General features: G+C 38.4%; 1 protein-coding gene and 1 long non-coding RNA gene across 3 annotated transcripts in view; one reads left to right on the top strand and one right to left on the bottom strand.

The window, feature by feature from the left end:
• The window catches only part of LOC114642067 (uncharacterized), a 94,464-nt gene that overhangs the window by 15,865 nt on the left and 61,109 nt on the right, over window positions 1-17,490 (top strand). The gene's annotated exons all lie outside the window — the stretch shown is intronic.
• On the bottom strand, window positions 601-3,778 carry LOC114642073 (uncharacterized). Of its 2 annotated transcripts, XR_003714449.2 has the most exons (5): window positions 3,638-3,778; window positions 1,858-1,977; window positions 1,608-1,753; window positions 1,345-1,436; window positions 601-1,186 (listed from the first exon to the last, which is right to left on the bottom strand). It is a non-coding gene; the product is annotated as an uncharacterized LOC114642073 (long non-coding RNA). The 2 variants fall into 2 exon arrangements; XR_003714448.2 differs by lacking the exon at window positions 3,638-3,778 and having other exon boundaries at window positions 1,858-2,415.

The raw sequence follows: 17,490 nt of genomic DNA, 5'->3' as shown, positions 1-17,490 counted from the left end.
AAGATCATTTTAGACCCACGTCTGGTGCGAGAGGTGCTTAATTCAGAATTAATGGGACGGGTAGAGGAGGTGAAGGTGGTCAGTAAAGATGATGCTCTACTGTTTCACCTTGATGATCACAAAGTCGGTCCAACAGGAAAATATGAACCGAGAATACTACAATTTGAATCTAAACTGAAAAAGAATGTGAATGAAGTGCTGAGAGAAACATTAAGATGAGCTGCTTGTGTTACACGGTAAAAAAAAAATTGTCCTTTCCAAATTAAAATTTTCCGGTGACCTGTTGCACTCAAAAATTTTAGTTCACCTAATTAAAGTTGTGCAAATGGATTATTTTGATTTGTGTTGACATCCTTACCATCTTGGCTCAAATAGCAATAATAAGTTGTGTCAGTTAAATGTTTGGTACTCCTCAAATCAGCTTATTGTTCTAATTACATATTCTGTGTTGTATTAAATACTGTTGTTTAGTTAACTACAAAGCCAGTATCAAAAACTAAACACAACTGTAAATGTTATGCTCTACAAATTAAAACTAATGCAGAATTTGAGTAATGCAGAACAAAAACAAATTCTTTAAATGTTTTATTGACACATCACTTTAAATTATTAACAACATTTATAACTTTGCAGCTGCAATATTACTGTGCATTTAAGCTACACAGAAAGAATGCTTTATGTAAGAGCAGTAGAATGGTAACGGAATCCAGATTTAGAGACTTATTTAGAAAACGAATAAATCAAATAAGACAACAGACCATTTAACAGTCAAGTCCACTTAACTAAAATTTTTTAAAACAGTGATCAAAGACTTTTATTTTTCTCTTCAAAAGCAGGTGCTCAAACTGACAAAAATTAACTGGAAGAAATTACACAGAAATTCGTATTATATTGCAAATAGTTTGTTTTTTAGAGATTGCACTCTAGCAGTGTAGTCATTTCCAAGGTACTGGAACACTTTCTGGACCACCAGAAATGTGTATTTAAAGTTCTTGCGATAGTTCATATTAAAATCATAAAGTGGGTCAAACTGGATTGTAAAGGCATTTGTAAAGTTTCCCAAGTTCTCCATAACCACATCCTCTGCAAGGACAATTACAACATTTACTGCACTGGACAGCAATCTTGAAGGGAAGCCATTCCTGACCAACTCTAAAATTCCCATCGTAATGTTCCTTGCAGAATTCTACAAAAGACATGAAATAAAATTAGACACTTCATAAAGTGACCGTTGTCATGAATATCGCATAAACTGACAAGATATCAAGTTCTGCGTATATTAATGCAAGTTACACCCCCATAAAACGTCAAACTGATGCACCACAAAATGAGAAATCAAATTACCAGGATGTTTTTGAAATTGAGGCCATCTCTCTTAGGTAGAAGGGAAGACTCAGAAGAACAGTGTCTCTCCTGTGTGCTGTTAAGTCTGTGGTCTGTGAAAGAAAATTAAAACAAAACCAACACAAGATAAGGTCAATGAATGGAGGAAAAAGAGATTACTTAGCTTATGATACACAGATAATACTATGCTGAAGCTAAAAAGAAAAATCTAAATTAATCTGAAGTTGATAAATTGGTAAAATTACTTTAGATATATTATCTACCTGTATATCCTGTTTATCTACTAGATTCTCCATTTCCTCTTGAGCTCTGTACATCATAAGCAAGCCCACAGCAGAAACTGTCCAGTGATGTTAGGAGTGCTAACTTAATGATCAACGCAGGTTATGCATAGAAATTCTGCATAAACCTACGTGTAAGCAAGACAGCGAGTGAGGACTGAGTTAATAAACTGCAGAAACAAACCAAAGGTGTTTAAAGACATTACAGTGACATGTGAAATTTAATACTTACCTGTTCTTCAACAAAAAGCCCTGCCCATCGTTGTTTAATTGTGGATAACATTGGCTGATCCTGTTGCAGGGAAAATTTACAATAGCAGCACTGCATTGACTTTTGTTGAGAATTAAACATCTGAAATAAAAACACGACCAAAGCAAAAAGTTATATATTTAGAAGATTTTCAAACAGTAAATGTATATGTAAAGACTCAAAACAAAAAACGTAGTGGTGCTTACATTAATCTGATCACTGACAGAGAATGTTAGAAACTAAAGTGAAAGTTCACCCTGGGCAGACATACCCAGTGTTAAATTCAAACTGGATAAAGCATCCAACTGGAGTACTGCATAGATGTGTTACAATGTGCGGAGAATGTCATACATATTATTAATAACATTAATCGATTAGAAAGTTATTCTTAATAAAGCAAATATAAATATTAATCAACTTCCATACACAGTAATGTCAGATCTGCTAGCTATATAACAAAGTAAGGTAAACTCTGTACCAAATGATTATTATTACCCAAACTTTCACTAAAAGAATTACAAAATGCATAATCTTAACTATACTGTTGATTGCTTTATTATATGGAGAAAAAAATGAAATGGGAAAAGTTTCCAAGGCATGCCTCCGTTGTCACACTGTGCAAGGATAACCACTCAATAATACGTGTAAAGTCAACCACCTAGTTTTAAAATTGTAATTAGCACAACATAAGTGTTGTCAATACATACGCACATGCATTAATGCAATTGCCTATGTGTATTATACATGTTATATATATATATATATACTGTATATATATATATATATATTTGTATTTATTTTTGTTGTATGATGTATTTACAGTTTTGCTACCTAAAATACATGTTGTTTTCCGTGTCTTTTTGCTCCTTGATGTTGGTGGGCTTATGTGTTTTCATGTGGTCTTCAGCTTGATTTTGCTGCTCATTTGCCTTATGCACAAGTTGTGTTAAGTAAGCCATGTGAAGTGTGTTTTGGTGTAGGAGCTCTGCCACTACTTTGACATTCATGACGATACGTCGGGGGCAGATGAAATATTGGGCGCGCACTTAATCTGCACTAACTACGTTTTCTTTTGCTGTGTTTTGAAAGCGCGCTACCCGCCTCGCTTGTTCAAATTGAGGAATCAGAGGACATAGATCTGTATAAGTAGCCAGCGTAGAGTCTCCACTTTTTTCCTCCAAAGTGCCTACAAAGCACGCGTGCAATCGGCAGGACACATAAAATGCTGGTTTCACGTAGAGATTCCCGGGAGAAACAGCATTTCACATCTGAACACGCACTGCGCTCCTCCGCGGTGACAGAATGGACCTTACAGCAGAACTGGCGTGTTGTGCATTCACTGCTGATTTTACCGTAGATGCCAAAATAACGCAGGAGACCACTGCTGTGCTAACGCACCTTTACAGTAATCCACCAAAGTCCCGCACCTCACACTAGCCAGTGACTGAAGACCTACACAACAGTTTCTCAAAAAAGCGGAGGTTTGGACAGGGGCTTGCAAAAAGCCTATGTCGGCTTACTCGAAAATGGCAAATGTGGCTGAAAGCAGATTGTAATTATAAAAGTGATGCATTTTGCTGACGTGCAGAGCTGTGTTAAAAAAAAGTAAGCAAATGATAACTTTATAGAAAACTAAACTGATAACTAACTTACCTTGCTGACCAAGTTAATGTTCAAAGTATTAATTTTAAAATAATAGTGAACAAAGTATGGAATTTACATTACTGAACAAAATTACACATAAGTGTACAACTTCACTTACCTGTTAATTTATGACCGTTCATGTAACGTTGCTTTTGACAGATTAATGCAAAGAAATTGTGCAGTTCGTCGTTTGGAAAAATCCAGAATGTTTGAATTTACTCATCAATTTGCGCATGCTCAGTAGATGAAAAGTACCAGGTTTTTGCTCAACCAACATGTATTTCACCTAATAAAATATTTAAAGTTGAATGGCAATTATTGCATATTCATCTATTCAACACATTTTTCTGTTTTAGGGCATTTTTTAACTCAATTGTTGTACCAACATTCTTTTTCTTCATAACCATAAATTTTCCTTTCTTGGATTTTTTACAGTACTGTATATGTATATTGTGTTAGTGTATCTACTTTTCTGTGGTGTATGTATACTGTTAACCATTACGTGTGCGTATGCGCATTGATATACAGTACGTTTTCTTGGTTATACAACAGATAAATAAAAAGAAAAACATGGAAAGCGTTTATGATACAGCGTTTCTCAATTTCATATAAGGTAGAATGTGTAAGACACAACAACTGGCGACGAGGTTTACATGCACCTTTGTTTTCACCATACTATCGAACCAAAACCTGAATTTGTACGGAGCTATGTGAGAGCTATTTCAAGAAAGCAACGGAGAGAAACGAGCATCGAAAAGCAGGTGCATTCGCAGGAGTCTCTTTACTCAGGATACGCAGCGCAAAGAGGAGCTGTGAGTAAAATAAATTTAAACAACTGAAAAAAAAGTGAACAGTGTAGAGAAGAAAATGTCTGGTTGTGTGGGGAAAATGGGCAGTTTTGATAGTTCGGTGGAGGACTGGGCCACGTATCTTGAAAGCAGTACCGCCGCTCCCTATACGCAGAGTACGCAGTCTGCTTAGGGCACCAACTCCCAGGGGGGCACCATCCCAGCTACTCAAAAAATCATTTTTATATATTATAATAATAAATTAATATTAATAATATACATATACAAATAAACAAAAATATAAACGTATATATTGCATTTTACGGTGAACGCAGAGTAGGCTAAGCACACGTGATGACGCGCGCGCCCTCACCTCTGTTACGGCTGCCTATTTGGCCAAAAATGATAATAGTTGAACAATATGCCTGGTCCTGGAAAGAGACATCGAGAAACGAAAGAAAAAAAAAGCGCAAGATGAAGCCCGTGCATCACTTTCAGGTACGTTCATAATCCTGTGAAACTTTATTTTATTCTGTCGACGTTAATAATGTGTTTTAATGTCGGTAATAATTTCACGACTAACGCATCTTTCTTAATATGAATACAAGCAGATCTAAATAAACAAAATGACTTAAAATGCATTATATTAAAACACAGAGGCAATTATGATTATTGATTAATAATGACCATATGGTGTCATGTTGATTTTATTTCAGTTTATTATTGTTTATTTTATTTATTATAAATGTTTTATTTAAAGTGTAATTTTAGTTTGTATTTTTTGCTGTAGAGCTACAATTGTAATTTATAAATGATACAATTTATTTATGTGTTTACTTTTATTTGAATAAAGTTCTATTTTGGCCCCTATAGTAGGTGTTTTTTTTATTATTTTATTTTTACTTCCGTAATATTTGGGGGAGGGGGCACAAAAGTAAATTTCTGCTTAGGGCACCCATTTGGCCAGCAGCGGCCCTGCTTGAAAGATTAGAACAGTACCGCCTGGCGAACGAGACTAATGACGGAAAGAAAGTTGCCGTGTTACTTAGCTGAATGGGAACTAGAACATACAACTTCTTTCGCAGTTTAGTGGCACCAGTGAAACCAGCCGAGAAAACATTCAACCAAATAGTGTTAGTCCTGCAAAATCATTTGAACTCTAAACCGCATGTAATTGCAGAGTATTTTCGCTTTCATAAACGTAACCAAACAAAGACGGAGACTGTAACGGAGTACGTAGCAGAACTGAGAAGGCTAGCAGATCACTGTGAATTTGAAGAAAACTTGTCAGATTCTTTAAGAGACAGGCTTGTGTGTGGATTGCACAATGAAAATATACAAAAAACTACTCTTGACTGAGCGTACATTAACCCTGCCACGTGCTGTAGAAATTGCAGTGTCAGTGGAGACAGATGCTAAAGATACTCTCGAGCTGCAGCAGAAGATCGCGACAGCGTGTAACACACAAAAATTGGAAGCGACACACGCAAGAAATGAGCCCAGATACAGATGTGGGAAAAAAGTCACACAACGCTTCGGAGTGCTGGTTTAAAGACAAAGTGTGTCGTCAATGTCAGAAACCAGGGCATATTCAGAAAATGTGTAAAACCCGCCCACGTGACAAAAAGTTCGCAAAGAATAAACAGAAACATAAAAACGTGCACGAAATGACCACATCAGACTCTTCTGAACACGAGCTGGCTTGCTTTGATATCTATGCACTTAAAGAGGCAGACAGAGGAATCTTGTGGGTGTTCCTTGAAGTGGAAGGTGTGCCTTTTAAGATGGAGCTGGACACAGGATCAGCCCTGTCAGTGATCTGCTATATGGATTACTGTATAAGGAACATTTTGCACCTTGCATCCTGGAGACAGTCCCTGTAATGTTGAAAACATATACTGGTGAGAAAATAGCACCCTTGGCAAAAATGAATGTAAATGTGAAATATACAGGGAAAACACATACATTGCCACTTTATGTAGTTAAAAAAGGGGGTGTACCGCTGATGAGATGTGAGTGGCTGAAGAAAATACAGTTGGATTGGCAGTCAATCAAAGCCAAAAATCAAACAACCAGTCCATAAATAACAGTTTTAAAGAGCTACTTTCACAGTATGTACAGATTTTTCGGGATGACATTGGCACATTAAAACATATGAAAGCCCAGATTGTACAGTATTAGAAGATAATGCAGTGCCAAGGTTTCACAAGGCAAAGGAAGGGGGAAATGTCAGTACAGAGTAGCGGGACGCACTCCGGCCCACTTCAGGCACTGACTATACCGGACCTCTCATCCAAATAGGGCTTTATAAAGTAAGAGTCTCCAGACAACCTTTGAGCAGATATTCTAAAAAAAGAATTGAAAGAAATATTGATCATCTTCAGGATGAGAAGAAAGGTCTAAATCTGTGGCATGGCTGTTGTATTACTGTAAGAATATTATTTTCTTTAGTACTGTAAAAACAACAAAAGAGGAAGGGAAAACAGGAATGGACACCCTGATTAATATCCTGTCAGAAAAGTTGAGATAATAGACATGTAAAACTGCTCTCTTTTGTCCTCAGAGCTGGTTACCCAAACGTACAATACTTTAGTGTTCCTTCCGCGGTTTATGTTTAAATTGCCTTTTTATTGTCCTTTTCATCCATTGTTCAATTTGTGATACTTTATCATGAATATTTATGTCAATGTTGTTCTGTTCATTTATTATTTAGACATATTTATTAAATGATTTTTTTTGTTATGTTTACAATTACTTATGTAATGTTTCTTTAAATGTCATTGTGTGATGCAAGTGCACCAATTATGCAGCAACACTGTCACATAGTGTCTTAGTCTGGTTACCTGTGTGTTATGAAGTCTGTCGTCTCAGCATTTCTGTATGTGATATTTGTTGCCTGTTGGAAAAGAAGGCAGGCAATGGAGTACAGGTAGGATCCTTTACTGAGATAGATAGATAGATACATGTGAAAGGCACTATATGATAGATAGATAGATAGATAGATAGATAGATAGATAGATAGATAGATAGATAGATAGATAGATAGATAGATAGATAGATAGATAGATAGATAGATAGATAGATAGATAGATAGATAGATAGATAGATAGATAGATAGATAGATAGATACATGTGAAAGGCACTATATGATAGATAGATAGACAGACAGACAGTCAGTCTTATATTCCAAATTGTAACCTTAGATCTTCAAATGAGTGTCTGCTTAGAATTCCAAGAGCTAAACTTAAAAGAAGTGGTGAGGCTGGTGGCCTTCTGCCAGTATGAACCTAAAGTCCGGAATACGAGTTTACCAATAGAAAGTCACCAGGCTAATACAGTGGAACACTTTAAAACACTGCTGAAAACACATTACTTTAGCATGGCTTTCTCATAACTTCATTTTAATTTAATCCTGATGCCCTGCATATTCAATTAATTATCATTACTATTCATGGTGGCTCCAAAATCCCTACTTTCTCTTCTGTTCTTTTTCCTGTTTTCTGAGGTGGTGACCTGCGCCACCACCACCTAATCAAAGCAGCATGATGTCCCTTGATGGATTAAAGTCTAGAAGTCCACATGACCGTCATCATCAAGTCCTTCCATGAGAACCCTGAATACAATGAGGACTGATCATTTATGTTAGGTAGAATGCCTAGAGGGGGCTGGGTGGTCTCATGGCCTTGGGACCCCTGCAGATTTTATTTTTTCTCCAGCCGTCTGGAGTTTTGTTTTTGTTTTTTCTGTCCTTCCTGGCCATCAGACCTTACTTTTATTTTATGTTAATTAGTGTTCTCTTATTTTAATTCTTTCTTTGTCTCTTTTCCTTTTCTTCATCATGTGGAGTGGTGGCTCTGAGGCTAGGGATCTGCACTGGCAATCGGAAGGTTGCCGGTTCGAATCCCGTAAATGCCAATAGGGACTCTGCTCTGTTGGGCCCTTCAGCAAGGTCCTTAACCTGCAATTGCTGAGCGCTTTGAGTAGTGAGAAAAGCGCTATATAAATGCAAAGAATTATTATTATTAAAGCACTTTGAGCTACATTATTTGTATGAAAATGTGCTATATAAATAAATGATGATGATGATAGATAGATAGATAGATAGATAGATAGAGTGAATGACACTAGGAAAGAAGCAGCATTTGAAAAGCTATAAGTGGGTCATCTTCAGTGTCAGAAATTAACAGACCTCTCCAGCCTAAGATCCGTAATCAAATCAAATGGGTCAGAGTCAGAGAGGTGTATGTAGCCCTCATATCTGGTAATGAAACGGAAATTTGGAAATTGGCTGGGTCTCAATCAATGTTCAGAGGGTTGCCTTGACAACATTTTGTCAAAATAGGGAATAAAAGGAACTGTTGTGATGTGAGATTTTACATATAACTTGATAAATGTTTTGTATGTCTTTATTTCTAATTTGGGCAAAGCGATGTAATTTAGTGTTTACCCCTCCTTAGGAATGGGTCTGTTTGAATTTTACGACAGGATTTGGAGGATGTGTTTTAAACCAGTTTGGACAGTGTTTCTTTGGTAAAGTCATTTCTAACACCCGCAAATGGGCCAAGGTGTACTTTAACATATGGTTTGGGGGCAGGTGTTAAGATGTTCTGTTTCCCCCATTGGTCTGAAGTATAGCTGTTTGGAATTGGCTTGGTTCAGAAGCCTTTAAGTACCACGACGCCCTATTGGCTGTAGGGGTTGGACAGAAAATCTATATATTTACTTGTTTAAGCTCACACTCTCTCTCTTACTAACCAACATCTGAAAGAAGCATCTCTCTTGCTAACCTGTGATGATGTAGAAGTATCTCTCTCTTACCAACCAACATATGATAAAGAAGCATCTCTCTCTTGCAGAGCACAGCTCGGCAGCCATTTTGAACAGACATGTGGCTGAAAGCTGAGCACCAATGTTGCCTAACAGCAGAAAGTTGTAAAGTTCATCTTAAAATCAATGTTAACTTTACTAGTTTTTTTTTCAAACCCTGTCATAACTAATGTAGCACATTAAAATCTTTGTATTAAGTGTTTCCCGACCCAGTTGTTATTCGCTACATGTTTCTTAATCTAACTTCCTCTTGCACTGAGAGGAGCCACAGGCAGCGATTGCCACACAGAAAACATTCACTTCATGATATTACTGCTCTCTAAACATTTAGAATGCTAAGATAAATACTTGATATCATTTAAATGATGAAATGCTTTAAAGCATGTATTAAACATGTGTGGGCAGGGTGGCGTGGCGGTAGTGCTGCTCCCTCGGGTCCCCAGCAGTGACGTGCAGTGAGGTTCATGGCTGGTGAGGCACGGACTCCTTCAGAGTGAGATTTACAAACATATGAACCCCAAAGAGTCGCTTATTGACTATTCAACTGGCAGCCAGCGTGCACATTGACTACTGCTTATGTTTCATATCTCATCAGCATTCTGTACACACACACAGTTAAGGCGCATATTTGGCTAAGAAAGAACGTGACATTTATAACGGCGAGACAGAGAGAGCGGAGAGAGCGCATTTGCTCCTCACCCTCCACATGTTTTAAATTTGCCGTTGCATTTCCACAATTCATACTCATTCAATACAAAGGAAAGTATAGCGTGGTGTACAAAAACAGATTTCAATTTTGACTTTAGTTGAAATATTTAGTTGTTTTTGAAAGCTTTTAATTCTGATTCTTTAATCAATTTTAATACAGACTGTTCAACCAAAGGTTAACAAGAAAAACAAAAGAATATTTTATTTAAGGTCAAAATTTAGTTTTCAAATAATGGATTGTTTTTTTCTTAGTCTGATCCCATTTTTTATAAAATTGAAAACCGTTTATGGTCTGACCTTTACTTGTAAATGAAATCCATGCGCCCATCCTTCTCCACGAAAATCTCCGTCACTTTCTTGTAAAAGTCCTCCTTATTTTCCATTTTGGTAGTCAGTCCACTGCAGTGCACTTGACTTTCTGATATCGCTAACTTATTGGCTCCTCTGCGTAGAAGAACAGCAGCAACGAGCACCTGTTGGGCTCACATGCACCCCTATACGTAACCCTAACCCTAACCGTAACATTTCAGAGCGGCACAGTACTGTCTGCCTCACTTTGTGCCTTTTCACTGCGGTTTATGTCCATTCAGCAAGACTAAATATGTGACACAGAATCATATAGAAAACCAACTTTATAGCACAGACCGCTAGATACATTTATTTTATGTTATTGACATTAGTTTTTTACTTTTCATGATGACAGGTGAGGCTCTGACTCATACACACACGTGTATGTCCCACCATTCCCTAGCACTTTAACCACTTAAGGACATGCATGTGTCATTCATACGGCACTTATTCATTTAGGATCGTTGTGTATGTATGTGTATGTTTGCTTACGGGGCAAAAGTAGGCCAACCCATAATGAATTTGGCAAATTGTATTAGAGTAGCATTGTAGACTCAGAAATGCCTAAATTCATATTAAAAGCAGCCATCTCCCAGTGGAGGGGCAGAGGCAAACAGGCTAAAGTTAGGAAATGGAAACCTGTAGTGCAGGTAGAGAAAGCAGAAGCTGAGCTGAGTGTGCCACAAAATGGAAGGGGGCTGGAAGGATTAAAAACCAAACCCCCGGGTGAATCCCTCATCATCATGGGCAGCACAGCAACTTGATGTCTTTGAGCCCTCTGGTGTACCCCGGGTAGGAAAAACACTTGTGACAGGAGGGCTCCATCTAACAGTCACTGGTGAAACCAATCGTTCTGAGTCTCTGGTCTCCCTGCAATTATATGGTGCTAGTGGGCCTTGCACTGTCACTCTCTCCAAACACCCAGCCAAAATGTCCCCAAGGACTACTGGGGATCGAGCCTTCTTTCTCTTACGATGGTACACCCATAGTACTAGGGTGTTGTACCATGTTAGCCATTATGAATGTAGTGAAAAGTCAAGCAAAATGACACCTTTTATTGGCCAACTAAAAAGATTACAATATGCAAGCTTTCAGGGCAATCTTGCCTGAAGAAGGGGCCTGAATTGCCTCGAAAGTTTGCAAATTGTAATCTTTTTAGTTAGCCAATAAGAGATGGTACACCCATAAACTGTCCTCAGCACAGAAGGTCTTTCCTTCCATTTAAAGGTGATGGTATCTTCTGGGTGCACCATGCCCGATGATGAGTGTCAAAGAGGTTTTGCAGCTGTCTGCTGTGCGTTGGACAAGGGGTGGGTTGGGGAGGGTGGGCCTTCTGGGAAATCTGGGGTTGTTCAAATACTGGGGTTTTTCAGATTCTTAAGCTCTTTGTTTGTTAGAGATCAAGTGAGGAGTGCAGACATTCAGGAGGAACTCAAAGTAGAGCGGTTGCTAATCCGTATCAGAATGAGCCAGTTGAGGTGGAGTGGGTGCCTTCCGGATGACTTTTTAGGGACATGTTTCAGACATGTCCAACCGGAGGGAGGCCCTGGGGCCATCAGTGTTCCCCTGGAGGATCTGGTGGAGAAAAGGTACACCTGGGCATCTTTATTTAGACTGCTGCCCCTATGACCCAGATAAGCAGCAGAATGTGGGTGGATGGACAGATGGACTTTGGGCAAGGTCATTTATCGACCAATGATGGATTACTCTAAATGTGCTGCTCTCTATTAGGGACGTCTCCCCTCAGCCTGCACATGTCTAAGGTGTAAGAATAAGCCAATGTCCACTTTAGGAACATTTCTTTTTGTTCACTGATAAATAATGACAATACAATGCAACAGGTTTCACAATATCTGGATGGGATGTCAGTTCACCAGAGAACCCAGTCACACACACACTGATTCTACTGTTTGTGTTAGTTATTTGTATTCTTTGTTTTTCATTCTGTCTGTGTATCAATGCCTTGGTTATGATGTGTATGTTTTGTAGGTGGTCCCCTAGGAGGAGGGGCCACCTGCCAATCACCGCCAGGATCTGCTCTCTGGCCTATAAACCTGGAGGGTCTTCTGGCAGGTCATTTTAGTGAGTTTGTGTTTCTTTTTTTTTGGTTTACCTTCTTTTTTTTATATTTTATATTATTAAAATCAAAAAGATTCCATACATGCAATTCAAGTTTAACAAAACTGCTCTGAAACAAATAGACCCCCCCCCCCCCCATCAATGAGAAAGAGAGCTAGGTGAGCAGAGTAGCACTTTAATAATAGTAAAGATAGATAGATAGATAGATAGATAGATAGATAGATAGATAGATAGATAGATAGATAGATAGATAGATAGATAGATAGATAGATAGATAGATAGATAGATAGATAGATAGATAGATAGATAGAGAGATAGATAGAGAGATAGATAGATAGATAGATAGATAGATAGATGTGAAAGGCACTATATAATAGATAGATAGATAGATAGATGTGAAAGGCACTATATAATAGATAGATAGATAGATAGATAGATAGATAGATAGATAGATAGATAGATAGATAGATAGATAGATAGATAGATAGATAGATAGATAGATAGATAGATAGATAGATATGAAAGGTACTATATGATAGATAGATATGAAAGGCACTATATAATAGATACAGTAGATAGACAGATAGATAGATATGAAAGGCACTATATGATAGATAGATATGAAAGGCACATGTTATTTATCAGATCCTGCCAAGTTTTGTAGAGATCCTCTAAGTGAGAATTTGACTTTTTTCCAATTTCACATAATATATAACATCAGTTACCCACGGACTTAAAAGAGGTGATTTCGGACTCTTCCATTTGAGCAAGATAAGTCTACGTGCCTTTTCTCCATTTCAGGTCATTCGTTGCATTTCAACTGATTCAATTTCAAGAGAAACTGGAAAAAATGAAAGTGTTATTAATGATTATTAGGCACGCAAAGTAAAAAATGCAATGTAGCAGCATCTATAGGGCTGGCACAATCAACTCTTAAATCAATTTAACAAAACTAAAAAGTTTGTTTAAAATCGTGCAAAAGTTATCATATTAAAAACTGACTCACAAACAGTACCGTAATAGAAACAACGATGAAAAAGCAAAGTCTTTGGACTGATGATATGTCGCAACAACAGATGCCTCTGTCTCGGGCAATTATTTAACAAGAAGCGTTACATTTACTTTATTTTTTGAAATCACGAGAACATGAAGAAACTGTGAGGCGTCTCGTGGTTGGTTAAAAAAAAATGTTCAAGACGTGCCAGATTTCAGAGGGTTAAATTAACGTGAGAAGCCGCAAGTGCAGATGTCCAAGCAGGCAACAGAATCTGCAAAACACCAGTAAGTGACGCTGTCATTAAATGAATGAAAAGGAAAATCCAAACCATCAACACTAGATGCACATTTCAACAATTAATGTTGTTTGATTCCTTCAGAATGAACTTCATCTTTTGTTGATTATATACAAGTGTTAAGTGAGGCATTAGCATTGTCCCCTGTGGCAAAGAAAATAAATAAATGAATAAAACGGGGTCTCTCCCTGGAGCTCCAAATCTTTAATGTGATCTCTCTTGATTCTTTTAAACTTACACACATTTCCATTCTCTGTGTCTCGCTTGTGATGGTATGTGCTGTTAATGGCACTTTATAAAAGACTGAGTGGTGGAATGGATTAAGACAGCAGGCTTATTTGTCCATTTAATTTCAAATAGAGGTTCACTTCTTTGAGGTTACATCAAATGGAAAACTGAACAAAAGTCAACACTAAGCCCTGGGATTTGCAAAGGAATTTACCAGAACATGATTCACATTTGGCTGAATCAGCTGCCATAGCTTGTTGTTGTGTTCTCAACGCCGAGCACCTCAGCCTATTGGGTCCCCATCTCTGGGTCCCCAACTGGGCTAATCCTCCCACATTTATCTGTGCTTCCCACCCAACTTATGTCAAATCAGTTCTTGTGTGGCACTTGAGGTGCATGAATTATCAAACCCAAGGCTGTAGCCCATTCCAGCAGAACTGGGCACAAGGCAGGGCACAGCTCTAGACGTGGTGCCAATCAATGACAGACAACAGTAAATGACGAACCACATGGCATCGACATATGGTCAAAGAAACAGAGCAAGGCTGGTAATCAACAGGAACAAATAATGGCAATTTATAATTATGCTTTTAGAGATAATATGTGCAGAGTAAGGTAAACTCCTGATAAGACTTACAATAAATATGGGGTTCAACCGGCAATCGGGGCTCACTTCATTGAACTGAGTCAGCTTTGTGCTTCAAACAACAAAGTCTTATTCTGCCTGCTCATCCAATTACTCTGAGTGTTTCTATTGAGGTGAGAACTGCCAAAATCAAAGTGCATGTGTCCACCATTGGAAAGAGGCTCTACAAGTGAGATCTGCATGGAAGGAGTGCCAGGAGGAAAGAACATCAGGGCAAGACTCAAACTTGAACCACGGACACCTAGACAAAGACCAGGACTTCTGTAACTATGTACTCTGAATGTACAAGGCAAAGATTGAGTTACGTGACCACAGTACCAAAAGCCAAAGACAGCAGTTGACCAGAAGAACCTTATAGCAACTGCTATGCATAGTGGTTGAAATATTCTGATGTGATGCTGCTTTGCTGCATCAGGGTCTGGGCAGCTCACCCTCACAGAATCATTTAGGAATTCTTCAATGTGCCACAGAATGCTTGAGGGTAATGTGAGACCATCTGTCAGAAGTTTGAAACTCAACCAGAAGTGGACCTTACAAAATATCAATGACCCTAAACATACCAATAAATCCAACCTCGGAATGGCTGATGGAAAAGAAATGGAAGCTTCTGGAATGTTCAACTCAAACCCTGGATACGAATCCCATCAAGATGTTGTGCAAGTAAGACACCCATAAAACACCACACAGCTGCATGGAGGAGTGGGGAAAACATTCAATGTCTTTTAGTCAATGTCAGAGAATACTAGACAGCTATAGGAAACATACCAGCTATTAGAGCCAAGGGTCTACTTTCTTTTTCCACCAATGGAAAGGGTGTGTCCATTTATTTTACATTGAATAAATTATTGCAAGGTCAAGTTTTCATTTTTCTTCCAATTACATTACCTTTATCTACACCAGGGATCCCCAACTCCAGCCCTGGAGAGCCCCAGTGGCTGCAGGTTTTCATTCAAACCCTTTTCTTAATTAGTGACCTGTTTTTGTTGCTAACTTCTTTTCAATTCATTTTAATTGACTTGCTCTTGAAGACTCCGACCCTTTAATTGTTTCCATCCATTTTCCAACCTGCTGAATCCGAACACAGGGTCACGGGGTCTGCTGGAGCCAATCCCAGCCAACACAGGGCACAGTCACATATTATTTTTTTGTGTGCTTTTAACTGTTTCTGCCAATGCAGTTAATGTCTGTGGGATATCTCTTTAAGGGGAGTAGGGGTCTAAACAATGCCTGGGGGTCCTTGCCAAAATGAACTGTGGTGTGACGTAAGAGGAAGAACCCTCTTTAAAAGGCGAGGAGGCACGTATTGAAAAGAAGTTGAGGAGGGAGTTCGAGAGAGTTAAAGGAAGAGGAGAGGAGCGTTAAGAAAGTCGATTTAAGGAAGGACCTGGGAAAGTGACTTGGTAAAGAAGTTAATGGTAAAAGCTCGTTAGGCTCCATTGTAATACCGGTTGGACTCAACGAAAAGGAGCTCTTGCTAATCGGAAAGGATCTTGGAGTGCACGGCTTCACCTTACATTTGTGCTGCGGGCGGTGGCCATCAAAGGACGCTAACGCCGAGACACCCGGGTGCGACGGATTTCAGCTTTTAACAAGGAATCGTTCGCCAGGCCGGTGAGATTGCTTCTTATTAACTATTAATACAGTGTACCAGTCAGGGAAGTTTAACTGACTGGATTGCTGGATTTGTCACAGACTTCACAGGCCGGGTGGATTAAGACTTTATCAACGATAATATAAAAAGGACTGGGGATCACGGGTGGATTGTGTGAGCGGGTGTCTAATTTATGTGTGTATATATGTGTATTTAGTCGGTTATGTTCTGTGAATTCATTGGGGGTATTGATAAGTAGGTTATATTTCTGTTTCTCTTCCTGGGTTTTTCTTTTTCTTCGTTTTCTTGCTTTCTTTCTTGATTTCTTTTTGTATATTATAGAAGGGTAAAAGGGGGATTTATTTGACTTATAAATATTCTTTTGTTTTTTAAATACTTGTTGGGGTGATTATTTTTCTTTTTTGTATAAATTCATAAAAACAACTCCATCTGGGGACATCAAATAGGTGCTAAGGTTCTGTCGAGTTCCATACATAATATAATTATTTTTCCTAAGAATAGGAGTTTTTTGTGTGTGGCGGGCTCCTTATCCATAGTAAGAGGAACGCGCTACAATTAGCTGCCAGTCAATAATGATATACAAAGCAAGTCAAAACATGACCAACAAACTGTGTCCATCATACAGTATCTGAAAAATAACGAAAGATGAAGGTCTCAGGAATGTTGATCTGATCTTAGAAAAGAGAAAATCAACAATTTCATAAATGTCTGTGATTGAACAATATGAGCAGCAACAAGCCATGAAATTAAAAAGCAGATGGTTGGAGTGAAATTGGTTGGAGTTTGAGGCCCTGACTAAGTTGGTCTTCTGTTGGCTCACTCACTTCATATTTCATTCCTGTTTGGATGCCATTTAAGGACAGAAATGAAGAAATTCAGGGGAACAAATCTTAAGAATTCAGTGAAAATGAATTCAAAAGAAGTTAATTAGAAGCCAAAATGGGTCACTAATTAAGAAAAGGGTTCGAATGAAAACCTGCAGTCATCGGGGACCTCCAGGACTGGAATTGGTGTCCTCTGATGTATAGCCACTGTTCAAATGAAGATCAAATTGTGATGTCTACATGTGTAAAAAAAAAAGAAAAAATAAAATATTTCATGGGGTGTACTTACTTTCTCACATGACTCTATAATGTATACTAAGAGTAAGGTGCTTCATTTTTTTCTCCCGTCCATCAACCACCTAGCAGTTGGGATCAGAAGCAACAAAGACCGATATCTCTAGTGAATGTGCAGGTGATGCACATCTCCCATTCATGGATTGCCTTCCTCAAGAATTCCCTACATTGTTTTCCCTTTGCTTTTTCTGCCATATTCTGTGACTGCCCATCAATAATTTTGAGTGCGTTATTTCAAAGGGTGCACCCTGTGTTGGCTGGAATTGGCTCCAGCAGACCCCCGTGACCCTGTAGTTAGGATATAGCAGGTTGGATAATGGATGGA

This window comes from Erpetoichthys calabaricus, chromosome 9 (assembly GCF_900747795.2).
Source record: "Erpetoichthys calabaricus chromosome 9, fErpCal1.3, whole genome shotgun sequence".
NCBI lineage: Eukaryota > Metazoa > Chordata > Cladistia > Polypteriformes > Polypteridae > Erpetoichthys > Erpetoichthys calabaricus.
Note: the sequence above shows the minus strand (reverse complement) of the source record. Positions and strands in the feature narration are given on the sequence as shown.